Source organism: Numenius arquata, chromosome 5, assembly GCF_964106895.1.
Source record: "Numenius arquata chromosome 5, bNumArq3.hap1.1, whole genome shotgun sequence".
NCBI classification, from domain to species: domain Eukaryota; kingdom Metazoa; phylum Chordata; class Aves; order Charadriiformes; family Scolopacidae; genus Numenius; species Numenius arquata.
The window spans coordinates 56,802,252-56,814,849 of record NC_133580.1 but is presented as its reverse complement, the minus strand read 5'-3'; positions in this window follow the sequence as shown (position 1 = coordinate 56,814,849).

Here is a 12,598-nt window from a genome sequence, read left to right as displayed (position 1 = left end):
TTTGTGCCTGTTGCAGAGAGGTTAACGCTTATTAAGGATATTGTAGTTCCTTGCAAACGTGACTCCTTGCAAAATTGTTCTTTATGTGAAGCTACATGTTCTCAATTCAAGAAGATGATATTACAATCCATTGGCCCCGAGTCAATTTAACTCTCTTTTGCAGTACAGGCTGATGTATTCTGATTTCCCGGTGCTTTTCCTACATTGCATCTCTAACACTGTTCTTATGCAAGAAAAAAGTAAAAAAATACAGTATCATGCTAGCAGAAATTAGACTCTTCCTGGGTGATAAAATTCTCACATAGCACCATCTGTAAGTGAGGCTTTGCCTGATAAGATGCCTGACAATTTACAGAAGCTTTTGGCACACTCTGCCAGGGAACATACCTGGGCTTGAAGACATCACTCCCTAGAAAAAGGCAGCTGTGACCGAATGCTCCTGTCTGTGTCCCCAGCCGCATTGAACCTGTCTCGCACGATCAGTGTTGCTTTCCAGGCTTAATGATACAAGGTGAAGGTCCCAGTCTGTATGTAATGGCTTGGGCTAAGCCTACCTAAAAGATAACTTAAAGGTTTTAGATGAGGTTTGTTGATAACTTATGGACAGATGTCAATTAGAAAATAAGGAGAAACAATTTCTTTTTCAAACACAGGAAAAAATGAAAAAATATTCCTGAATATAATGCATGGATATGACACATACTGTGCATTTAATGGAGTGAGCCTGGGTGTATTAATGCTTATTATAATTTTTCTTTTTTAGTTGCGTGCTCTTAAACATATTAATAATCTTTTTATAGCATGCCCCTATACTTTCACACCTTAACATCATTATTGTCCGTCATGGCAAGTGAAATCACTTGAAATCACTTAATCAATAGTCCAAAACTGGAATTGTAAGATGGCTCAAAGACCAAAATTTAAATTGGAGTTATCTAGAGTTTTGAAAATTTTCAGATCTATATTGACAAAAGCTCCACTGTACCTCAGATACTCTCTATTAAACAGGAAATCTTTCCTCATATTTACCAAGACTGTTGATTGCACTGTACCTTTTAAAGACTTTATTCTTCATCTAGGAAATAGTGCATCAAGCATGCCAAGGCTGGATAGTTAAGAAGCAGAAAGTGTTGTGCTTGTAATGCTTGTTACCATCTTTTTACATACTTAGTTGTGGTGTCTGTGGCCAAGAAGTCTAAGAACATACATATAAGAGAAAAAAAAGTTACTAGAAGCTATAAATTGGATGTACAGATAAAGCTGGAAAAAATGGGCACAATTTTGCACACGTGAGCCCTTCTTCAGGTCTCAACTAGAGGGCAGCACTAATTGGGAAAAATCACAATTACTTTGCTAGTTTTACACGGATGCAGACTTTTACAGTTATTTCTTAAAGTCAAAATTATCAATATAGGATTTTCTGTACTGTAGACATTTTGGTGGCTGGGGATGTTAATCCCTAAATATAAGAAGGTAGTGTTTTGGGCTACCTTGATCAAAGGGAACACCCTCACGTGGCATGCCTACCACCAGCATTCATTCTGTTTTACACAAACTACTGACACTGAACTGTGTTGTGCCTCACGGACAGCATAGAGATTATAGGATGATAAATCACAGTTCTGTGATTGTTTCTGGCCTGGCAGCTACCTATCATTTTGGGTCTTCCAGGTATTCCTTCAGGCATGTTCTTCCATAGAGCATCAGTAGAAGCAAAAGTGAGCCTTCGTTTCCACTGAATCCATATTGAAATATCTTTCCTCCACTTTGGATGCCTAAGTGAGTCAAAATTTACTTCCCCCATACCAAAACTAGCTCAGGAGATATCTGTATTCCATGTATATTCAAGCTCCCATAAATAAAGCTCCCTCACCCCGCATTTTCTAGCACTAAGCAGAATCACCAAGCAGATGGGTAAAATTTCAGAATTTCAGTACTGCAAATTAAGTGTTTCAGCATACAGCTAAGGATTGTAAGTGCTTTTCTGTTGAATGTCTTTTTATCAATCCCAGAAATGCTTTAGCACCCTAGTAAAAAAAAAAAAAAAAAAAGAGTATGAATATGTATATAAAAATATAAAAATATCTTTCAAATAGTATACATTTATGCAAATCCTTAGAAGGGAGAAGGAAATTAAGCAGAACTAAATATTCATTGCTGCTTGTTCTCCCCCTTCTTCTTTAAAATCATGGAGCCACATGATTTTTCTCCTCACAATAAACAGTTTCAGATATACTGACATAGTTTTCTCTGTTTTAAAAGCTAGTAGGAAAACTGTGTCAGAAATCTCACTCAGGAAAAAAACCTTGATTAGTGCCCTTTTCAGAATGCGTAACAAGGAAAACAAAAGAGTTTTCAGAAGGAAAAGAAATACCAAATTCATTTAAAAAACAAAATAAATAATCTCAAATTAATATAACATTACATAAGTATTTCCTAGCTGTCTATAAGAAGGTTACAAATCTTTCCTTAAGAATAAACTCTTATTTCTACCTGGAAAATTCAAGCAGCTGGAAAAAGTTAACATTTAATGAAAAATCAATTCACCTGATTATAAAAGGAAGTACCCATTTGCCTTTAAATCATCTGCAATGCTATAAAAGGTGGGTTGTTTGCCTGAGGAGGGTAAAAAATAATTTTTTTTAGAAAAATAGGTGTTCTGTGGGAGTTTAAGTATAAATTGAATTACATGTAGTTATTTTTTCCCCCTTTTGGTAGTTGGAGATTTGTAGAAGAATAGCATTGTTGCTTCCATGTCAACATGTGTTACCTAAATTTTTAAGGCTATGTCTGATATTTTAGAAGCCTTGTTTACCGGGTGGTTTGTTAATTGTAGTAGATTAGAGAAGATATAAGGAAACAAATTTCACTTTCAAAACTAGGAAAAAAAAGTTAGAAAAAGCTCATTCCCTATACTGGAGTTTGTGAATGCAAGCTCTCTGGATGATTTTGGTTTGGGGCCATGGAGAAGTAATAGATTTCCGTGCCATGTGCAACTCAAAAGTCTGTGCCTAATTAGGGGAGGTTGTTATCCCTGTGGGGCAGAAATACTGTTATCCTGGTGACCCAGAGAGTAAAGAAAGGAGATGATTAATCCTCTAAGTGGTAAGTGCTAATAAATTTTTATTCCGAGATGATGAAACTGGTTTAGAAGGCTTCTCTTTCTCTAATACATGGAGGCCCATGGTCCGTGTCATGGCTGAGACCAAAAAGGGAATCCCGTCACAACCTTGTTGCCTGCTGGGATTTGGATATGAGCCCAAATCGTTTCCTTGGTAGGAGCGTGTTGGCTTTTTGGTCCATGGCCAAAAATGTCCTCAAGTGAGTAACAGTGGTTCCTGGGAGCTGCTAAACTTAGGAGGAAGCTTTGTCAGGTGTGCACCATGTTATGGCTTGTGCTGAGGAATAACAAGCTCAGTAACGTCTATTATTAACATTTGGTAATTGTAAGTAAACTCAGCTATTATTTAGTGAGCTGGGTAAACAGCTTAGGAACTGTTTAAGTGGTGTAACAGCTGGATGTTTTGACTCAGCATTTTCCTGCAGACTACAAGGCGACGGCATTTCCGTACAGATGGAGAGGAGTATATTTTTCTTTTTATGTTTTCTGTTTTTCCTTTCTGAACCAGGCTGTGGAGCTGGGGTGGTGTTGTTTTTGAGATCTGGGGGAAGTAAAGCTATCTGGGTTCCAACCAGGCAGATGAAAAGATGACAGGACTCCATGAGAAAACACTTTAACTCTTTAGCTAACGCTATATGCAGTTACTGCAGAGAGATAACATGCTAATCAAAAGGAAACATATGGCTAAACCTATTTCTGTGGAAGTTTTGTGTAAGCCTGGTGTGAACGTGATAACACAACTAACATCCATGCATGCTGCTAATCCTGCTAAAATTAATATAATTATTTAAGTAAGTTTGCTAAGTAAACAGCTGCCACTGAGTTCACGCTTCAAGATGTACAGGTTTCACATCTAGGTGCTCAGTAGATGTTTATCTGTGAAGTTTGTGGTTCAGATTGTATTACACTGCTGCTTTTTTTTTTTTTCCCAGTGATTATACCTTAACCACTGGATGACACAGGAACCAATAGAGACTAATTTAGCCAAGAAAGCAGTATCTTGTGTGATTTCAAATTTGTCATGCCAGCTATAAATAGTGAAGAATGCTAATTTCAGCAGAACGTGAAACAAAGAGGATCTTTTAATGACAGGGTTCAGCGAGGGGAAATAAGCTTTGTCATGTTTAGCGGACTGGAGATGAAAGAGATCAGACGGGAATTTAGTGAAGTGGATAGGACAATCCCTTTTTGCCGAAATCTGGTATTTGCTATCAGTTATCAGTAAACAGTCAAATGAGTTACATTTCAATGTGCTTACATGTTCAGCTTGGTTCCTTTGGCAGCAGACTGTTCCTCCATAGGTATGTCCCCAACTGGGGTGGAACAATAGTTATACTGGAAGGTATAACTTGGCCTTAATATTAAAATGGGTTGTTTTTCCTAACACAAGCCGCTGTAGTGAAAAGTGGTCAGACAAACATGCAGCTGCAGAAGGGCAGACAAACAGGATGATGAAAAGCAACGCCAGAGAGAGACAATTAGAGGAAGTGTCTTGTTTCAACACGCAATGTCCTCCTCAGCCTCCTGGCAGCTTCTTTTACTAATCCTGAAAAGATCAGGGACAACCCAACATAAACAGGGCCACCAAGTCTTCTTGTAATTTTAATAGTTAAAGAAGAAGTATTCACAAGACTATTTTTTTAGCATAGGGAAACCTGAACATGTAGCAGAATTTCTAGTGATTAAAATGTTGTATGAGCAATGCAATTACTAATACAGAAACCACTCTGTGCTACCTTTGTGTTTTTCCTGTTTCCTACAACATATTGGTCTCTGGAGTTATTTCATGGGAGCAGCTGTTCACATCTTCAATAAGGTTATTCACTTACATTTTTTTGTAATGCAGACTGGTACTGTTTAAATAAGACAACAGGAAGTCCAGGGCTAACTTTTGATGTCAGTACCCTAAAGCTGAAAACTTTGTTTTCCTTGTTTCCGCTTAAACTGCACGTGAGTATACTCATATCCGCAAGAATTGAAGTACTATACATGGTGTGAAACACACTTTGGAGTAAAATCACAGAGGAAGCTGAAGATTCTTGACCTAGTTGAGAATGTTCCCGTTCACTGCAGGGGTGGGTGGACTAGATGACCTTTAAAGGCCCCTTCCAACCCAAACTATACTATGATTCTAAGGCGGTATTGAAAATGCGGTTAAGGAGCCTGGAGTTCGGTTGTTGCTATTTTGTTACTTGTTTCCCTATGTGAGATGCATCTCTCCTAATTTCACTTCTCTAAAATAAAAAATGGTTGTATTTTTTGAGATTTTAGGGACACACTAATTACTGGTAGATTCTAAAATGATTGGGCCATAGAAATAGAGGATGGAAGATTGGTATTCACTGGGAAAAATATAGGGTTAGATGGGGTTTTTGTTGTTTTTGTTTGGGTTGGTTTTTTTTTTTGCAAAACTACCTTGAGCACACATGAAAGAAGAGGTGATAAGGATACCAGTGAAGAGCTGAGATTATATAATGTAACCAAAGATTATTGTTCAATATACAAATAAAATAAACATGATGAAAAGACTCATTTATGAAACTCACAGAAAATTAGTCAGTAAAATGGTGGCAGAAATATGGTATTTCATGCTGTTGGCATAGCTACTACATAAATTAATTAAACCTGAAGTGGCATGCTTTGTGTACTGCATTATAGTGCAATATCAAATTAATTCCAGTGGGAGGAGAGCACTGTGGGATGATTAGTTAGTTGTGATTTATACAATTACTTGAATACCTTCCAACTTTATAATGTCTGGAAAGATGGAGAGTTCCCAAGCATACTGCGGGAACAGATTGGCCGATCAGTGTGAAGTAGCATTTATAATTCATGTTAGCATGGTGTGATGGCATGAAGGTAAATAAAAGAGTATGATTTGTAATTAATACCTAGTTTATAAAGTCTAACACTGACTTTTAGGTGCGTGTTCCCTGAAGCAGATTAGCAGGAGTCATAACTAAGGTCTTTAAGGCATCTGAAGGGTCTGTTTTTTCTGTTCCCTCTGGCAAGAGCTGTAGGAGGGCAGCAGTGCTGTGCAGAACAACCCACCACCTCAAACCGTGTTCTTCAGGTGCTGCCCAATCCCATAGGCTCTCTCTGACTGTTTGATGTGTTACAGGACAACACACATGCAACTTGTCAATGGCTTGGTATCTCAAATGTTGGGATGTTGCCAGCTAGAGATGTCTGAGATAACAGATATATGGTCTTTGGGGTGGGCACTGTCTGTTCCGTTCTTATGTGGTGCCTGCCCCAATGCAGCCCACAATGATGACACGTGGGGTACTTGGTGCTTACCTATAACTGTGACTAACTGTATGTGAAATTTTCAGTATGTTAGGGAGTAAGAGAATATAAAAACATCTCAAGAAGCGGAGGATGAAAAGCAAGCAGATTTGAAACAGGATGGATTATTTTTAGTTCCTCTTGTCCTTGCCTTTGTGGGTCATTTAGGATATGGCATCTGGATCAATGACAAAGTCTTGTGACAAGATATGCTCTGCATTTACTCCACAACAGACTTGCTTAACTCCCAAAACTGATAATTAATTCTGCATAGTGAATGATAGATCTACAAAACTCCACACTTCTGCAATTTAAACCCAAGTGTATCAGAGGAAATTCACTGTCAAGTAATTCTTCATCAGGCTTTTTGTAGCTGGAATGGCTGCAAGAAATCCAATCCTGTGATCAGAAGCAAAGGGGCAAAAAAGCCTGGTACTCTATCTGAAGGACTGTTTGTCACTTTGTCTGAACAATGCTCGCATAGCACAATGGCCTGGATGTGTCCCATGGAGCCTTTTAGCCACTAATGCAAAATGCCAACATGAATTATTGCTTTGAAAAGCAGGAGTGTGTGAATGAACCTTCCAGCACACTTGATACATTTTTGCTTTGCATAATGAACTTCAGTACGTCAACTCCATGCTCCTGAATGTTTCTTTTTTTTTTTTCTTTTTTTTTTTTTTTTACCAAACAAAATAGTTTGGAATTAACAGTATCAGTTAATAGACAACTTTTTGTACTTGCCACATCCAAGCCAGGCTGTGCAATCAACAGGAAAGATAAGAAGGTCAAACAGGAAGAGCTGTGCTGGAGTCAGTTTTGAGCAGAACTGAGGAAGGCACAGATCTGTCTGCTCTTTACCAGCATGTTATAGCGAATCAGACTTGGAAAAGGTAGGAGAAGTCCTGTGCTCTGTATCTGCATGTCTGTCTTTTGCTCTGGTTTAGATACTTGTGGTCTGGTATTTGACTGTAGGTTTATTGTCAACATGTTAGAACTGCAGCCAGTTAAACACGGGTAATTTCTGTAGTGTTCAATGCTTTGGTGTGTCTATAATGAAATGACTGTAAAATATGTATAACTGCCATCTCTCATGGTTATGAGGACCTGCTGGGGGTTCCTGTGCTGCTCCGTGTTCCCTCTTCCAGGCAGTGTTGTGTGAGCTGAGCTGCTGTTCAGTAGCAAAAGCAGTCCTCCTGCTTTATTCCTCTGCATCGGCTGCCACAGGCCAAACACTGTCAAATCTAGCACTCAAAATGAAGTATCGAGATTCATAGATGCCTCTTATAGTTTTCTAACAGTGAACTGATTTTTCTTTAAAGCAGCTCTATGGCTTACGCTTATTTTTAGTCAGCTATGAAATTGTGAATTTTAGTCTACAATTTTCAATATCTAAATTTTAAAGTTTTGGACTTATTCTGTTTTTAGAACCGGACTGCAGATGGAAAGTGTATTTCAGTGCTACTCAGGTATGAAGAAAACGAATCATAAGAAAGGGTTAAAACTTTTAAAGGAATCTAATGCATCTTTTAAGCTTGCTAGGGCTCTTTTGTTTGTAGAACAACCATGAACAATGATGCTGCTTGCAACATAGTTTACTGTAAAGAATTGCTAACTAACCTAAAGTTACTTCAGTGATAAAGGAGTCAATCTTCCAATTTTGGAGAGTACTAAGATTCCGAAGTCCTTTTACCCTGATTACAGATATGCTTTACCTTTCTGTGGAATACACAGCAGCACTGGAGGAAAAAAGTGTTAAGTGTTGCCTGTACAGTACATAGTATGGAATTTTTCTAACTTCATGCCTGTGACTGAATTTCATAGAGATCAAAGCTGTGATTTACTCTCTCTGGGATAAAGTTTATAATGATCCTGGTTGTAAGGTGTTTGTAGCCTGATACAGAAGATGTGGAACAAGTGTGAGTTGAAACTGGGGAGAAGGAATAATAAAACAACTGCTTTAGTGTCAGTTTGGGAAAATGACCTAGATTAATTTAAGACAGTACTGTTGCAAGACTGAGATATTGTATGACATGGGATGTACAGGAGATGAAGCAGAGCAGAAGATCAAGGGCATGCACACAGTCAGAGGTCCTTCTAGTCAGAAGCCTAGTGAACCCAGGCTTCACCAGTTGTCTTGGCTGGCTTAGAGCCCTGAATGCAACACACCACATGAGATGAGTAAAAATTTTGGGGTAACCAGAGTTCTGTTGTTTTAGGTACAGCAGCAATGGTTAGAAGAGTATGGAGACTTTAAATTTAGAAGAGTTGTGTCTGATCCACCAGGGGCTTAGGTGAGATGAGATGAGAGGAGTAACAAACAGTAGCTGATGCTCATTTTTTTTGGTTGAGACAGGAATTGATGTAAAGAGGAGCAATGGCAGAAACCTTGTACCATCCTGGAAGTTTCCAATATGTATAAATAATTCTCTTGGGATAAATTAATTCAACTTTGCGTTCACCTCTGGACTCTGGCTATTTCTCCAGCACTTCTATAGCGCTCCTGTATGACCACAAATAATCTTTGTCTTGATTTCCATCTCTGTAAAACTGCAATAATTATAGTTGCTGGTGATAACTTGAAGCTAGGAGTTAATAAATTGTCCTGAGCCTCCTAGAGGGAAGATGATGAATGAAAGAGAAATATTGTATTGCATGCAGGTTTTAGGCAACTAGTTCAAATATAAACCATTTTTATATACTGGGTCGTATTCTCATCCTTAGAAACACACCTTTAAAGAGAGAGCCAGAACCTTTTCAGTGGATATTATTAGCTTTCTTCAACCCCCTTTAATGGGAAGGAGTTGCGGGGAGAGGAAGTGTTTCTATCATCCACAACTCCTCTTAAAACAACAAGAAAAGGTGTGTGTGGGGGGAACACTCAACCTGCATAGTTAGGGAAATGAAAAATGTCAAGCTATAAGCTTTTTTCTTCTGGTTAGCTGTGTTTTTAGATACAAGCCCTCAATGAAAAGGAAGCAGCAACAGAGGGAAAAGCATGGTAATGGAATTGTTCTATGTAAATTCCAGTAGGAAAAAAGAGTCTTATTTCCACCTTGTGTTTAACAGCTGTTGAATACAGACCTTTCCAGCCTGCTGTGCCCTGTGAAAGGGCAAGGGGGAGGTGGAGTGACCTTCTGAGCCTCGTAAGCCTGGACAGGAGCTACCAATGGCTCTGTGGAGGGCAGCATGTCCAGGGAGCTCAGGCCATGGAGAGGGATGACACCAGTGAAGCTGGAGGCACTCCTGTAGGAGTCGTTGAGCTGTCCACCATCTGCCTCTCCTCTCTTAACCCTCATCCCCACTGCAAGTGCCTGCCTTAGAAAGTGAGGCTCTCCCAGATCAGCGGGGAGTGCCCCCCTTTTGCCTGCATGGCTTCTGAATAGAGGTTGGCTCCTGGTTTGGAAAAATGGGAAGATCATTAAGTTTTATGGTCAACATCCTGCACCAAATATGAATTTCTTGGTCAAGCCTCAAAGAGCATGAGATAAAATAATTTTGTCTAAATTATAAATAAAATGCACATAACTGTATATTATATGAACTAATTATAGAAGACAAACTTACTTTACAAGGTGAGCGTTAGATCTTTAATCCATTTCTTCATCTTGTATTTGTTGCTACCAACAAATGGCTAGTTGCTAGTAAGTATAATGGTAAGTTAGCATTATATATGTTTATGAAAAATCTCTAACGATGAGAGTGGCTCGAGTACTGAAGTTTAATATACTCTAAATCTGTTTTATAGTGGCTGAATGTTTTTCTCTGGTTTGGTGCCTCTGAATCTGTTTTAATTTGTACTGAAATGGTTTAATAATTGATGAGAAACCATCAGCATAATAAATATGATGGCTATACCATAGCATTGTTTGTGTGTTACAGTTTTGCTCCTTGGGATACTTATAAGATAGTCAAAGGTGAACAGTAGAAGGACAGAGATGTGGTGTGAAGTTCTATGAAATCTTTGTTATTTGGGACCAAATTTGCATCACTTAGGATACATTTAGATGCTAAATAAACATTCAAAAGGTCCTACACAGAATAGGTGCCTAGCTACAGGGAAGTTGTTTACTCTCTTGTTCTCAGAGACTCATGAGTTAACATTTGATAGTTAAAACAAACATTATAGATGGGAAAGGAATCTGTAGAGGAGAGCATGACTGTTAAAAATATTTTTAAGAATTTAATTTTCATACTGTGTATCTTAGAAAAACCAAGAGAAAACATTGATAAGAACATACCATTTCTGCATTTCTTTCACTCATTCTGATTTGTTTTTTTTCCCTTGGCTTAGGCTCTGGGATACTGTGACTGAATCTTCTTAAGCAGATCATACCCATTTTGATTTGTTCAGATGTCCTACTTGCTCTTGCAGCACCATGCTTTGTAGGCTCATTCACCACCCTGTTTATATGTTATGTATACTAACATGCATTGACTCAGAAGACATGAAAAGTTAATCAATATCTCTTCAACTCAACTGAATTCTAAGAATTCAAGTCACAGTATATTTGTTTTCCTAAATTTTGTTAAGGGTGATATTTCTGCTTGTAGATAGGAGCTGATGGAAAAAATTAATATTCTGAACACTGAATTTTATTTCTGGGATTAAGGATAATCCTGATCTAAAAATAACAACTGGCTTTGGATTCATAGAACAATGTAATTTAAACAACCACCTTTGGAATTTAATTACCCTTAATATCGTAATATTTACATCTTTATCAATAGAAGATACCAATATTTACAAAACATATGCAGAAGAGTGTTTAATTCTTAAGTGTGGAAGCTACAATGCATTACATATAATCCTGGTACAGTACTGCAAAGAATGGTGTTAGCTCCTGTCATTACCTTAAAGAAAAGACCAGCTACACAAATGGAAAAGCTTATCCCTACCAAAGTGAGTTTGCTCTCTGGCAGGCCTTTATTTTTAATAATTTCTAACTAGGTCGTCAAGTCTGATAAGCAGTTTTTCAGGGAAGTTAGCAAGAGAAACTGAAATCTGAAGTCAGAACTATAATGTTAACCATTTATGGTAGTGGAAATACTCTTTTCTGAGAAAAGGCATCAAAATCACTTGTGTTTGAGTTACTATTTATGTTTTATCAGCATAAATGAATTTATACATATAATTGTATATGGAGAACTGTGATGCGACGCCACAAAGCATCCTTTGAAAATCAGCCTCAATGCTTTGTTAGGCACTTTTGAATAAATGGCAAAATGGGACCATGAAAACATTAAAACAATATCCAGCCTAGATTTCTTCATACTTCAGTAACTTACATGCTTGTGGTAGATATGGTCGTAGTTTAATTCTCTGACCTGGTCATACCACCTGTATGTATACCTCATTAATTTTTTTATAATTGCATAACATGCTTACGTCTATATATAGTTTACTGCTTATTCAAGTGCTCCATGGGCTAAAGGTCACAATGACTGCAAAACAGAGTATGGAAGCTGTGCAAACAGGTCGCTGCCTTTTCCTGTGTACCCTCCCACCATGGCAGACAGCTAGGAGCTCTTGCTGCTGTTCATGTTGGGGCTCAGTTTGCTCAGGTTTAGGGATCTAGAAGATGAAGCTTGGAGGGCAAGAAGTGTTGGAAGACACGTATGCGAAGAAGTAAGACACAACAATATGCTTTGGGATACCTCATATTATGGTGAACAGAGAAGGGAGAAATTTGCAGACCAGTCTGAAGGCAGATTGTAAAGGTGACCAGGCAGTAGTCTGAGGTTTTGGCAGAGAGAAAGCAATCTTCCATCAACAGCTTCAGTTTTAACCAATTTCTGCTGGAAAACAAATGCGAAACAAACTTGAAATCTTTGTGAAAGTTCCTATACTCATAATAAAAGCAGCTTGTTAGCGAGTATAGCTGGAGTAAGCACAGAGGAATTTGGGTTCAGTTTAAGTGACAGGATTACAGCAAAATCTATCCTGTAGCTTTATGAAATCAATTAAAGAGGCATGTGAGAACCCACTGAGGAAAAGGGTCTAAATATCAGTGGGGAACATGCTGGCTATGAGTCATGTCCTCTGCAGATGCATTGGCTGATGGTCTGGCTGCACTTTTCTGAAGCTGCAGTAGCTTGTGCCCAATAAGTGGGGAGGCAGGATGTCCCACGTCGATGACTGAAGAGGGAGCAGTGAAGCTCACAACTACTTGTGCTCTACTTCCATTT